General features: G+C 32.7%; 2 protein-coding genes across 3 annotated transcripts in view; one reads left to right on the top strand and one right to left on the bottom strand.

The window, feature by feature from the left end:
* The window catches only part of LOC114339827 (uncharacterized), a 99,005-nt gene that overhangs the window by 56,061 nt on the left and 28,183 nt on the right, over window positions 1-14,761 (bottom strand). The window lies entirely within an intron of this gene.
* Window positions 6,361-14,761, top strand: part of LOC126884837 (uncharacterized) — a 332,062-nt gene continuing 323,661 nt past the window's right edge. The window contains exon 1 of the mRNA XM_050651114.1: window positions 6,361-6,445. The gene's annotated coding sequence lies outside the window, so the exon portion shown is untranslated. The remainder of the gene's footprint in view (window positions 6,446-14,761) is intronic.

The following is a 14,761-nucleotide window of genomic DNA, read 5'->3' as shown; positions in this document are numbered from 1 at the left end:
TGTGGCTTATTTCCCATTCTAAATAGTTAAAATTATACAGGGTGATTGATTAATAGGGTAAAGCTCCGTAGGTCGGTTATAGTAATGGATAGCGATAAAAGTTAATAACAAAAATTGTAGCCAACTTTGAGCTTCACATTACAAAATAGTTAGAATTTTACAGGGTGTTCGATAATATAGTGGCTGATCAAACATGTTTTTTTTTAAATGGAACACCCTATATTTTATTTTATATTCGAAATCTTCTTAACTTCTCCATTACAAAAATATAAAGGTTTGGTATGTTATACAGGGTATTTACAAAGTTATAACAAATTTTATATGAAAATCGTAACAAGTTCAACTCCCTGTATAAATAAAAATAAACACAACGGCAATTGTTTATTGATGTCATATTTTTTTTCTTCTTGTCAAAATTTTCATAAATACATAATTGATATTCCTGATTTTCTTTATATTGAATACGGGGTGAGTCAAAACGCAAGTACTTTATTTTCTCAGTAATTTTAAATGAAACACCCTGTATTTTATATCACTATCGAAAAGTACTATTAACGTACTTTAATTTATATATAATATTCCCTATGTCTAAATTTATTAGTTTTTGAGATATTTTCATTTTTCAGAGCAAATTATTAATTACGGGTCTAAATCTTTCCAAATTTTAGGTAAGCCATGACTGAATTGTCTAAAACTGACAATTTACGATTACTGATTATCAATCTGTAATCAAAGTTGGCTACAATTTTTGTTATTAATTTTTATTGCTATCTATTACTATAACGGATCTACGGAGCTTTTCCCCACTAATCCATCACCCTGAATGGATAAATCGATTTTTTTTTTATTTCAAACTATTTTAAAAATGTGGCTAATGCAATGATATTTTAAAGTACGTTAATAAATCGATATCTACAAATTGATGGTGGGTCAGTGGCATTAAACTGCAGACCGAGAGATCCCTAGTTCGAACACGGCTGTTGCATATCTTTCTTTAATTTATTTAATAAATAATTAAAAGTTGATATACTTAAAATTCGTATTTTATAAGTTAATTATTATATATAATTATTATATAAGTATACCACCTTAAACAACCGTGGTATTATAAAAAGTACTTTTTTATACTAGTGCAATTTTTGGAATTATAATTTTAACAGTTAATACACCTACTAAAAATTAATAGGTATTTTATTCTTTCGAAACATGTTGTGTCCTATATACAGTGATGAGCGCGCTAATAACCGGCAAAATAGCTCAAAAGATGGAAAACATAATACATTGCGAAACACAAAGAAATGAAACTAGTGGAGATGGAAATGATCGTCATAAACGTATAAATTAACATTAAATTACATAGTTTCCCAACTTTAGACGTATCGGAGGAGTATGACAACTGTCCATAGAAAAAAGTGTTGTGTGATTTGGTAGAATGCGATCTTACTCTTTAAAAAATATGTCACGTATTTCAGCGCCATCTCAGCACCTGGTTAAATGGAAGCGTACTACAAATCTGGCCTCCACATAAGTGGTCTGTAGCTTCGACATGATAGGTGTGAAATTTTAAACGTTCTTGTTGTTGATTGGATAGGAAAAGTGGCGTAATCTAGCCTCCATGCTAGGTACATCATAGCCTCCATACGGTACTTCCAATATTTAATATTTTATTCAAGTGGGTACAACACAAACAACTTTTGTTTCTTAATTATTTATTTATACAATAATGTGACATTTACATAGAAATATGAGTATTTAATTTGTATTAAATATATGTTTACTCGTTGAATTTTTCCACCGTCTGCACACAACACCTGATGGGAGCCATTAGACCTAACGACAAAACGCGAAATAAAATGTGTATTTTAAAACTGTTGGATAAACAGTACCTACAATCAGAAAATATCTACCTTACAATCAGAAAAAAGAATGTGTGTGTACTTTGTACGCACGTAAGAAGCTATACTTCTATTATATGATTTCTTGAAAATAAATATACTTTAAACAGTTTATTTTATTTTTTTTAAACACCAAACTAATTTTGTGCTTACCGCTTTCAAAAAAATAAAAAAAGTATAGGATTGCACTGGATTCGAACTCACGACCTCTCGATCTCTGGCCGAATTAGTCGAGGCATTGAAGCACAAAAAAAGGCCTTACTCTCGATTTTTGGCGCAGTAAGACGGATTTTAATGCAGTTTGGTGCGTTGAATTCGTGAGAACGTCAGGAAATTTTGTGAACTATTGTAATGAATAAGAAATCTGAAATTGCATTTGTGTATAAGAAAAATTCATTTCAAAAGTGCATTTTGAAATAGGCAATTATTATAAATTTGCAACCCGGTAAATAGTTGCGCAACATCTTGATTAATTATTTTAATTATTTTTAATCATTTATAAGTCCATATAATAATAGTCTAAGATGTCAATAACCATTAATAATAAACAAAAAAATTTCTTTATGTGGGCATTGAACCAAGTACTAACGGGTCCGTAGCTAAATACACATACCGCTAATCTACGCAGACACTTGCTAGACAACGGCGATATTTGGTATAAACAAAACAAATTGGTAAGTAAAAATTGTAAAGAAAATTACTACATACTTAAATGTATTATAAAATTAATATATTAAAAAAACTTACCTTTAAAAAGGTACTCGATTACAAAATATCAAAAAACACTACTGAATATCAGCTTTTTATGGTGACACAAGCACATCACATAAACCGACCATATAAAATAACTGAACGACAACGAACGAACGAACACGAACACTAAACACAGATAGCGCAGGATTTGTCAATGCCGACATCAGCGCCTCGTGACAAAATGGAAGGAAAATAAATACGATTACATGTTTTTTATTAGAGTGCGCGGGGCATGCAACTGTCACTGTTACAGTAGAATTTTATAAAATATTTCTGTCGCAGACGTCTAAAGGTGGGAAACTATGTAATGTAATGTTAATTTATTCGTTTATAACAATCATTTCCACCTCCACTAGTTTCATCTCTTTTTGTTTCGCAATGTATTATGTTTTCCATCTTTTCTGCTATTTTGCCGGTTATTAGCGCTCTCATCACTGTATAACAAAACCGTGTTATTATAAAAAGTACTTTTTATTATAGTGTAATTTTTGGAATTTTAATCATTTCATATCATCAAATTTTTTATATTCTCTCCTATAAATAATAAAAACGTTTTATTATAAAAAAGTTGTGTGTGTGTGTGTCCGTGGTTTTCTCGACTGTGGACTTAATCCATTAGCCGAATAAAAAGTTCTTTTTTTATAAAAGTGTAATTATTTCAAGTTAATTGTGGCTTATTTCCCATCTAAATAGTTAATTATAAAAATACCACAAGGAAATAGCTTCAGAACAAATTTTAAGACAATTTAACCCAATTCACTAAGTCCGAAAAACGGTATATTTTACCAACTTATGCAAGAGTAACTTTTAGTTACTCTTGCATAAGTCAAGATGCTTAAAAATTAAAGTCCTAAATTAAATATTTCGCTTTTTCTTCGGGCCGACGCGTTTAGTGTTGCTTCTTCAAAGTTTGGAACTATATCCTTAACTTCCAGTGTTGTCTGTCCTCCAGATGTCCTACTGCATCTACGCCTTTGAAGTTTTGCCTCCTATTCTAATTTGTGAAAAGAAATTGTTTACACACATTCGCGCAACCACGGTCAGCTTCTTTGGTACGCCTAGCTCCACCATTGCTTTATGTCTATAAAGATCTGGTGTACGTCTTTATTAAACTCCCAATACTTTTCTAGCATTTGTCTGGATAGTTAATTTGAAGTGGATCGGTAAATGGTTTTTGAGTTTTGTAAAATTAGTAGTTTTGACAAAGCAGTTTTGAGAAAAACGCGTTTAAAGTTTTGACAACTTTTGTCATCAATTTCTTTTTGTCTGTCAAATCGTAAAGTGATGCACTCCGGAATATGTTTTTGAATTACGGGGTAATTTACAAAATAAAGGGAAACAGCTGTTGAACGTTTTTCATTACACTCAAGCGCTCTGGCTTGAAACTGCTGCAAAGAGAGTAGAAGGCAGAGATATTCAACATGCTGTATTTCCGGTTCTGCTGATTTTCAGAGAGTATTCTTGAAGTTTTGTTATTTAGACGTCATAATGATATATTTGATATAGGGAGAAAAATGAAATAGGTTAATGTATGTTCCAATAAAGAAAACGTTTAAGAAATTTTATTGCAAAGAACAAAAACACAAGTCGGTAAACTATACAAATATAAAAAAAACTACATAAACGGTATTATTTTCAAATTTTCATTTCAAAAATATCTGCTCTTATTTATCTTCATATGTCTGAAAGAGTAATAAACATAAATAAGGTACATTTCTTGTGGACGAAACTATTTCGAGAAGCTGATGAAGCATTGTCTTGTCGACAACGACTGCAGACCTCAGTTGCAGTTGCCGCCGTGACAGACGTCACAACTTTGCACTATTAATTTGTATGAGACTGATACCGACATCTGACTGCAACTGCAGTCCGGCAGTTGCTAATAATTATACAAATTAATAGTGCAAAATAATGACGTCTGTCATGGTGACAACTGTAACTACCGTCTGCAGTCGTTGTCGGAATCGTACCTTAATTTTCAAACCTATCATAGAAATACAAGATTCTTAATAGAAACAGTTTCATTGAGGCATCAAATTTAATAAAACTAGATCATAGAATTTGTATAGCAATAACATCCGCATTTAGATATGTTATGGTTTGTTTTTGAACCAGGAGGAGTAAACTAAAAAGACAGATTCACACCCAAGAAAGTCACTAGAAAAACCACCAAATACATCTTCTTTTTTGCTTGATCATGTCGGCCCTCGACGGTAATCCATAAATATTATATTATATTAAAACGTAGCTAAATAGTTCTAAAAACAACTCCTTTTTATATAAAAGCAGACTAAAAATCTAAAAATTAAAGGAATAACGTAGAAAACACAACAAATCGCCGATATAACTTAATTAACCTCTGAAATGCCAATAGTGTCAAAATTTGATAAATGTCATTAGTGTCAAAATTTTATAACAGTGGAGTAAACTTGCCTGCGGTTGGACCAATTACAAACAAGCATTACGGCGCAGTAAATTTTAATCACTCCTCCTGGTTTAAAAACAAACCATAGTAAATGTTAATATATCAAAATAAAGTACCTTTAAGATCAAAGCCCTTATAACAGGTACAACACCGTTTATGGTTATTACTCCACAATGGTAACCAACGATAAAAACTCTGTACTGATGAGTAAAAAGGTCTACAAAAATATCGATTTTGACCAAGTTTTTTGAAAAAATCGATAAAAAGTAATAGACATCGACTTAAATTCAACTAGGCGTTGAAATTCAATCGATTTTCATCGATTTTTTAACGTACCCCTTTAACGTGCCCTTTAACTTCACAATCGATATTTTTGACTTAGGACCTTTTCACTTATCAGTACAGAATTAACTTTAGAAAGTTTATCAAATACATGAATTTACATTAAATATAGTATTTTATTGCTTCACTTCGGATTCAAATTTATACAAAGCCTTACAAAGAAAACGGGAGATCCAAAAAATTCATGAAATAATCAGTCTCTAATGTCTTACACTATGCCACATACGTTGATTTGAAATAATTAGCTGGCCAAAAGTCAAATTTCAAAAGTGACGTTAAAAATTCAAGACCCATCCTAGAGACACCTGTTTTCTTAACAAAAACTTACTATCCCCACTCCAGAACTGTTCACCACCCAAGTAAACACGTGCAAATGCAGCAGTCAACTTTTAAAAAATTGTGGTATTTTGTGATATTCACATTATTTTTTAAAGTGATTGTGATGGAATCGAATAATTCAGGTAACAGTCCATATTTCTTAAAAAGATTATATTATATTTATTATTGTTATTTTTTATTTTATGTTTATGTTACTGTTATTTTATATTATTTTTAGAAAATCAAAAGCAAGCTGAGAATTTCTTAATAGCTTAACCACTTCGGTACGGTGATGCACCCGTGTGCATCATGCTTGACTGTTCGCTCAGTACGGTGATGCACACGGGTGCATCATGAGTTTTCGTTCGCCATAGGGCGGTGACACCATCTTCATCATATTTCAGGTATTTTTGTTCCGTTCGAATTACCTTATTCAAATCTAAAAGTGGGGAAACCACGCCCAAAAATGGGTGATGTCCAGAAGGAGATTAGATTTAGTTAATTTGATTGGTAATAAGGTTGTTTGGACGTTTGACTGAGGGGATTGTGTGGGAGGTGAAGGTACTGTGCTGCTGTTTGCAACTTACCTTACTATAATATAATAATAATATCGTATGGCGTTTTTGCCGGGGAGATCCTTTCGGATAGTTCCGGCGCCATTTACATCTTTAACCCTGTTTTAAGTAACTAGTGCCGATGTACACTAGCCCATGTACTATCTCTTGCAAGATAATTCGGATGGAATTTCCCAGATTAGATGTTTAGAAAACTAAAGAAAGAATATGAAAAATGGGGCCTCAATATGAATATGTCAAAGACAGAGTATCTTAAAATAGGGGATGATGAAGAAGATCCAGAGTTAGAAATTAGAACCACGAAAAGATGTAATGAATATAAATATCTCGGATCTATAATATCTAAAGAAGGCACTACCAAAAGAGACATCGAAAAGAGAACGCAGCAGGGCAAAAAAGCGGTAAACATTCTGAGCTCTCTACTGTGGTCTAAAGATATAAGGCAAGAAACGAAATTGACAATCTATCGTACCTTGGTAGAGCCTATTATGACTTATGGGGCAGAAGTTTGGCAGATGACAAAAAAAGATAGGAAAAGAGTAGAAGTAGTAGAAATGGATTATCTAAGGAGAGCGTGTGGTATATCTAAAAAAGATCACATCAGGAATGAAGATATTAGAAGGAGGACACATACTGTATATTCCAGTGTAGATAAAATTGAAACTAGACAACTAGTGTGGTATGGTCACGTGAAACGAATGAATGAAGATAGATGGCCAAAGAAAGCTTTAAATTACATACCACACCAAAGAAGAAGAAGGGTAAGACCTTCAGTTGCCTGGGAAGAAAATGTACGGCACATCATGAAAGATAGAGCCATCAAAGAAGACGAATGGATGGACAGAAAACGATGGCGGTCGAAATGCGAGAAGCGGCAGAGGCTGTAGGAACCTCGCTGATAGATAGATTTCCCAGATTAGGAGACTGGGACGATATCAAGCACAAAATAATCTAGGGAATTCCATCCGAATTATCTTGTTTATCTTTTTTACTAATTTTTGTTTAAAATGGTATTTTATGGATAAAATTTAATTTAACTCACATACTATGTAGAATAATAAATTTAATAAAAATAGTTTTATTTCTAAAATTAGTGTTATTATTACATTAACTTTAATTAGTTGTAGTGTGATACTGTATTTTAACCGACCGCGCGAAGCCACTCGGTAAACGGTCGAATCCGTATATAGGAGCCGACTTGCCGAATGACGGTCCGGCACGAAGGGGTTAAGGGTGTCTAGTCTCGACACACTTTGATATATGGGAATATTGGAACTGGGGAAGATTTAATTGTGGAACAGGTTAAAAATTTGGAACGTCAGACTACGAAAACGTCAGCTGTATTTCGTCGGACAGAACTTCCAATTTATTTGTTACCCTTTCATTAAACTCTCATGCAAAAATCAGACTGCTATTTCTAACCAACATGATTCCTGTCATTTGACATGTTCTTCGTGTTCCACTCATTCAAATACCCAGTTGGTGATAAACACCAGTTTGATTTTTGCACGAGAGTTTAATGAAAGGGCAACAAATCAATTGGAAGTTCTGTCCGACAAAATACATCTGACGTTTTCGTAGTCTGACGTTCCAAATTTTTAACCTGTTCCACCATTAAAACTTTCAGTGTTCCCATATATCAAAGTTTGTCCGACTAGACACTGTTAAGCCATTAATAAATTTTCAGCTTGCTATTAATCAACTTTCTTTTCTTATGCGGGATCCAGACCTATTATATTATCGCCTCCGATCGAGCAATAGTATTTATTTTATAGCATACTGCATATATTTGGCTAATTAATGGCATATTATAATTTAGCTGCGGATGCCCGAAATATAGGGGTTTTTGTTAATTTTGCTATATGTATATGATGACGTCACAAAAATAGAAGTACGTAATTGTTTTAATTATAATAATAGTCGGAGAGATAGAAGCGGATTTTGTGCGTGATAAGTAATATGGAAAAACTATACGGGGATATGTTGAATTAGTTGTGCACATGACTTTCACCAACGGCCGGAAACCAGAGTTGGGGCCGAGGGTAGTTATAAGGGGTCAAAGTCGCGGATTTTATTATTTTTTTTATGACGCTCATGATCGAGATAGTGCACCAAAATTTGGGAATAAGTAGACCATGACATAACTAAGTAAAATCCTCAGAGCCGGAAACCAGAGTTGGGCATGAGGGTAGTTATAAGGGGTCAGAACCGCCGATTTTATTATTTTTTTTGTGACGCTCATGATCGAGATAGTGCACCAAAATTTGGGAATAAGTAGGTCATGAGGTAGCTAAGTACAATCTCCAGGGGTGGAACGCTGCGCGGCCGATAAAGGGTTGGGGGTAGGTATGAATATAAAAAATATAAGGGGTTTTCTGCGACGTGCTAGATTGAGATAGTGCACCAAAATTTGGGAATAAGTAGACCATGACTTAGCTAAGTAAAATCCCCAGAGCCGGAAACCAGAGTTGGGGATGAGGGTAGTTTTAAGGGGTCAAAGTCGCAGTGTTTATTATTTTTTTTGTGACCTGGCACAACATTTGACCCCACGCGGCGTTCCGCCCCTGGAGATTTTACTTAGTAATGTCATGATCTATATATTCCCAAATTTTGGTGCACTATCTCGATCATGGACGGCAAAAAAAAACCCCATATATTTTTATACTCACCCCTGCCTACCACCCCTTTGTACCCCAAGCAGCGTTCCGCCCCTGAAGATTTTACTTAGTTACGTCATAACCTACTTACTCCCAAATTTTGGTGCACTATCTCCATCATGAGCGCCACAAAAAAAAAATAATAAAAACCGCGAGTTTTACCCCTTATAACTACCCTCGTCCGCCACTCTGGTTTCCGGCTCTGGGGATTTTAATTATTTATGTCATGGTCTACTTATACCCAAATTTTGATGCACTATCTCAATCAAGAACGTCGCAAAAAACCCCTTATATTTTTTATATTCACCCCTACCCCCACCCCTTTGTCGGCCGCGCAGCGTTGAGCCCCTAGAGATTTTACTTAGGTACGTCATGACCTACTTATTCCCAAATTTTGGTGAACTATCTCGATCATGAGCGTCATAAAAAAAATAATAAAAACCGCGACTTTGACCCTTATAACTACCCTCGGCCCCAACTCTGGTTTCCGGCCGTTGGTGAAAGTCATGTACACAACTAATTCAACATATCCCCGTATAGTTTTTCCATATTACTTATCACGCACAAAATCCGCTCCCAGCTCTTAGACTATAAGTTATGATTTTTGTTTTGTTTTAGCTGCATTCTGGTGCCTCTGGCGTAAAAATAGTGATCCGTAAATATCTTTACGACCAAATGGAGCTACAATATTTGCCTAATCTAGGTGAAAAACTAAAATATTTGGAAATTCACTTATTGACCTGTTATAATGACACATCTGATATTTAATCAGTTTAAAACAAAGATTTCGACATTCTAAAACGGTAATGAAAGAGAGTAATACAGGGTAAAAATTTTTTTCTCGGGGGTTAAGAAACATATGTTCAAAATAAGTCCGGAATTGGATAAAATGACTAATTCTAAGCAACTTTTGTTCTATAGAGTTTTTTCACTGAGTCGATACTTTTTGAGTTATTTGCGAGTGAATATGTTCATTTTTAACAAAAAAAAAAACATATTTTTGGACGGTTTTCGCAGATAACTCAAAAAGTAAGTATTCTAGCGAAAAAAATATTCTTAGTAAAAATATAGCTTATAAAAAATTTAAAAAATGGTGTATGCGTGAGGTCTGCAGACCCAGTAGAAGCAGAGTTGCATCTAATGAAATGTAGGTTCTTCTTCGTCAAATTATAAATCAGTCTTTCAACTAAATTATAAATCGAATATTTCAATGTGAAATAACCAAAAAAAAAACGGAGCACTTTTCGGGGAAAATTCATTACAACTTTTTAAAAGTGTTTAAAAAAAGGTTTATTTTTGTTTTTTAAAAAAACTTCTAACATTAAAAGTAAGTGAGTTACGCTCATCGTTACCGCTTTATAAGTTACTTTACTTATGTATTGTTTATATTATCTATAAGTTTCATTGGTTCAAAGTGCTCAGTTTTGAAAAAAAATTGGGTTTAAAATAAAACTTTTTTTTTTATTTTGAAAAAAATCGTAATTGTTTATGGAATTAACTTAAACACAATTAGGAATACCAAAAATCTTAAAGAGTAATAAAATGAACGTTTTGCTTTTCTGAATGTTTTTGATTTTTTGTTTTCTTGTTAGACAAAAATTGGTTATGCTATGGCTGTTCAAAATTTGCCTAAACTCGTGATTAGTTACTAGTTCAAGCCATTTTAACTACAGCTTTTTCAAAACGAAGCACTTTGAACCGATGAAATTACAGATCATATAAATAATATATAGACAAAGTAACTTGTGAAGTGGTTATGTTAAAATTTATATGTGATGCTAATTAGGGGGCGATTTTCGCGATTTTTTTTTACCAAAAAAATGAAAGGGACCAACAATATTTTGAGCGTAATTCACTTACTTTTAATATTACAAGTTTTTTTTTAAACAAAAATAAACCTTTTTTTGAACACTTTAAAAAAGTTAAAATGAATTTTCCCCTAAAAGTGCTCCGTTTTTGTGTTATTTCACATTGAAATATTCGATTTGGAATTTGACGAAGAAGAACCTACTTTTCATTAGCTGCAACTCTGCTTCTACTGGGTCTACAGACCTCATGTATACACCATTTTTTTTTTTTTCAATTTTTTATGGGCTATATTTTTGCTAAGAATATTCTTTTCGCTAAAATACTTACTTTCTGAGTTATCTCCGAAAAACCGAAGAGAAGTTGTTTAGAATTAGTCATTTTATCCAATTCCGGTCTAATTTTGAATGTATTTTTTTTCATCTTCGAGAGGGGGGTATTCCCCTCCATTTTTGTAAAATGGAGGGAATGTAGAATTCTAAACATTTTTTTTTGGGATCGACTGTTCTTTGATCGGGCTAATATGCGTACAGTAAAACTTCTGTCCCACTATTAACAATTTTAAGCCGAAAGAAACGTGTACAGAGAATGATCAAAGCAGTATCATTTTGTCGTGAAATATTCAACTGCTGTTACCTACCAGGTGACCCAAATAGTGAGTCCGATATGTCAGATACGACTGAGGTATTAATAAAAACCTGTATATTTTTTATTAATTTTAAATTTCGATTTTTTTCACGAAAAATACATGCCAATTTAAAAAAAAACAATTGTTTTCTTTGTTTCGTACGAGTTTTAGTAGAAATATACAGTGAGCACGTAAATGTTGGAATAAATTCATTTTCTCGAGAATGGACAATTTTGGCAAAAAATCCTGAAACAGGTCAATTTTTATTTTTAAATTGCGACTTTTTGGCATATATATTATACTAGTGACATCACCCATCTGGACGTGATGATGTCATCTACGATTTTTTTAAATGAGAATAGGGGTCGTGTGGTAGCTCATTTGAAAGGTAATTCAATTCTCTATTCAGTAATATAAACATTAATATAATTACTTATACAGGGAGCCCAAAAAAAATTTTTTTTAATTAAATTTATTGACATAAAAAGAAGAATGTCTGTAATTTATTTAACTCAAAATACATTTTACTCCTATCAGAAAAGAGGAAATAATGTTTATTTGACAAATAAATATTGTTTTTTGGTTAAACTCAATATTAAAGCAGCCACCCACCTTCCTTTTGACAGTTTGAACATTTAATTTCAGCGAAAAGCAATGATTATCTTTTAAATCAACATTTTTTTTTGTTTTGTGAGAGCAGTAAAATGTATTTTGAATTAAATAAATTACTTGCATTCTTCTTTTTATGTCAGTAAATTTTATCCAATTTTTTTTTTGACACCCCATATAAATAATTATGTTAATGGTTATATTACTGAATAGATAATTGAATTACCTTTCAAATGAGCTATCACAAGACCCCTATTCCCATTTAAAAAAATCATCGATGACGTCATCACGCCCAGATGGGTGATGCCAATAGTATAATATATATGCCAAAAAGTCGCAATTTAAAAATAAAAATTGACCTGTTTCGCTATTTTTTTCCAAAATCGTCCATTCTCGAGAAAATGAATTTATTCCAACCTTTACTTGCTCACTGTATAAAGAACTGTATAAAGATTTTGTTCAATGGGTCTTAATGATCCTAGTCCCAATTTCTATGTAATAATGGATATATAATGGATATATAATGGATATATGTATAATAATGGAACTGTAGGTGACACTTTTTCATTCAATTATAAATTCCACAATGTTTGCTAGTTTTATGAAGAGTTGAGGGACCCTCCAAAAAAAAACGTTGGCCACTCGATTAAATCGGATCAACATTTCCAAATTTTCTGGTTGGCCCGTATTCCGTGAAACGCAGTGTATATTTATCAACAATAGTCTATGAGGTAATTTCTAATAAACTTTACAAGCTACATAAAAAGAGATATAAGGCAAGATAGTAACAAACAAAAAATACTGATAATACTGACAATAACAAAGTAAACATAAAACATAAAGCGAGACATGTTTTTAAAGTAATTTTCGTTCTGAAAATAGACTGAAACAGCAATATTATTTGACCACAGTTTTTAAGAACTGTTAAATGGTTTCGGTGATTAAGAATCTTCTTTTTGAAAGATTAAGCGAGTTGTACAGTCAGCTAAGACCCACCCCGGGCTGTAGTGCTACGAGAAGAAGAAGAAGAAGGTTGAATAGTATCTATGCCAACAGCCCACGTAAATGGACTCAAAATTTTAAAAATAGGCGACAGAAAGAACGAAAACGGCAATTTTCAGTCATGACAAGAGAATTCTATAAGTATGAGATTCAAATTGTATACAAGTGACAGACTTCTATGAGTATGGGCCGGTTTTTCAGTGCTAGGTTAACCTATTTATTTTTCGGTCACCGAAATATTCATGGTTAATCAGTTTTTCAGTACTAGGTTAGAGCTTAAACCCGTTTAAGTTAACCAAGATTTTAACCGATCCTCGTTAGATGGTTTAACTCCGAATTTTGTGGTTAACGCTTGCGCATGGGCGCAGTGAATGCATCAGGGTAAAATTATGTTTATTTTGAGTATTGACCATTCCAGGTCACGTGACTTTGACAGCGTCGCTGAGGGGCAAACATTGTGTTTTCGGTGTTATTTTTGCTATTTTCTCGTTGTATTATAAGAAATCTGTGGTTGTAACTACAAAAATTTCAAATATTAGATATAGGACACCCTCATAGGGGATGCAAAAACCCGGTATAATCAGAAAATCAGTTTTCTTGACCCAAATCGTCGTTCTGTTTACAGTGCATTGTGATTTAAAACATCTCGGTCTTTAAATGCGGCTGGTATTATAAAAAAAGCTCACTTTATTTTTTTTACTTTTACTGGAACACTTTACAACTGAACAAAACGCTGGTATTTTAATCATATTCTTAAATTAAACAATGGTTTTCTACACTTAACCTACTTTGTTTACAAGATCTTTGCCCTCCAGTCGCTGTCAAATGACTTCACCCTGGAATGGTCCATTGCCTGACAGAAGAGATTAGTTGGGTTATGTTATTTTTTATTTTGTTTTTATTGCGGGAAGTATTCTAAAATACCTCCTTATTATTATAAAGAAATTATTATGTATTATTATCGTTATTATATAGGAAGGGATTATAAGGAAATATATTTAAATATATTACAACTGTAACAGGTACCTATGTTTACACCTACAGTAACATGATTTAATGGATATGATTCCTAAATATTTTAAACAGATAATAATTATATATTTGTCTTTTTATTTAACAGTTTGACTTCATATTTCGTTATTTCCTGGTCAATCTGTTCCAATAGTGACAACACCGTGGGTGACCGTGGTCTTTGACAAACGAAATCGGCAAAAAAAGTCTAAATCGTCCCAGTAATTGTAATGGTATCTTCTGTTATGAAACCGAGGTGGACGTTATGGACGTCATAAAGATTCTGAACTTGATATTGAATTAATCATTTTTATAAATTTGGTTATGAAATTGTTTTTTATTTATTTTTCTGTCAAATTGATCATTATTTCTCGAATTGCACATGCGCAACTACAGTTACTGCTGCCAACAGAAGAAAAAAGTGGTTAGCTAACCGAGATCTTCTTAACTTGGTTTAAACCACTGAAAAACGCTAGGAGGGTTAAAATATTGGTTAAAATTTAAACTAGGTTAGCTAACCAAAATTTTAACCTGTTACTGAAAAACTGGGCCTAAGAGATTCAAATTGTATAATATAGTCTTATATATACCTGTAACGGTAATTATGCAGAAAATTACATTAAGGTAAAAGTTTTCATGTAAAAAACAAAAAATTATGAAAACTATTTCAAAACGAGAATTACTTTAAAAATGTGATAAGAAATTATTAATCCATAACATTTCGTCTTTTAAGCAAAATA

The sequence above is a fragment of the Diabrotica virgifera genome, chromosome 5 (assembly GCF_917563875.1).
Source record: "Diabrotica virgifera virgifera chromosome 5, PGI_DIABVI_V3a".
NCBI classification, from domain to species: Eukaryota; Metazoa; Arthropoda; class Insecta; order Coleoptera; family Chrysomelidae; genus Diabrotica; species Diabrotica virgifera.
The sequence above is the reverse complement of the archived record's forward strand: the minus strand, read 5'-3'. Positions and strand labels throughout refer to the sequence as shown.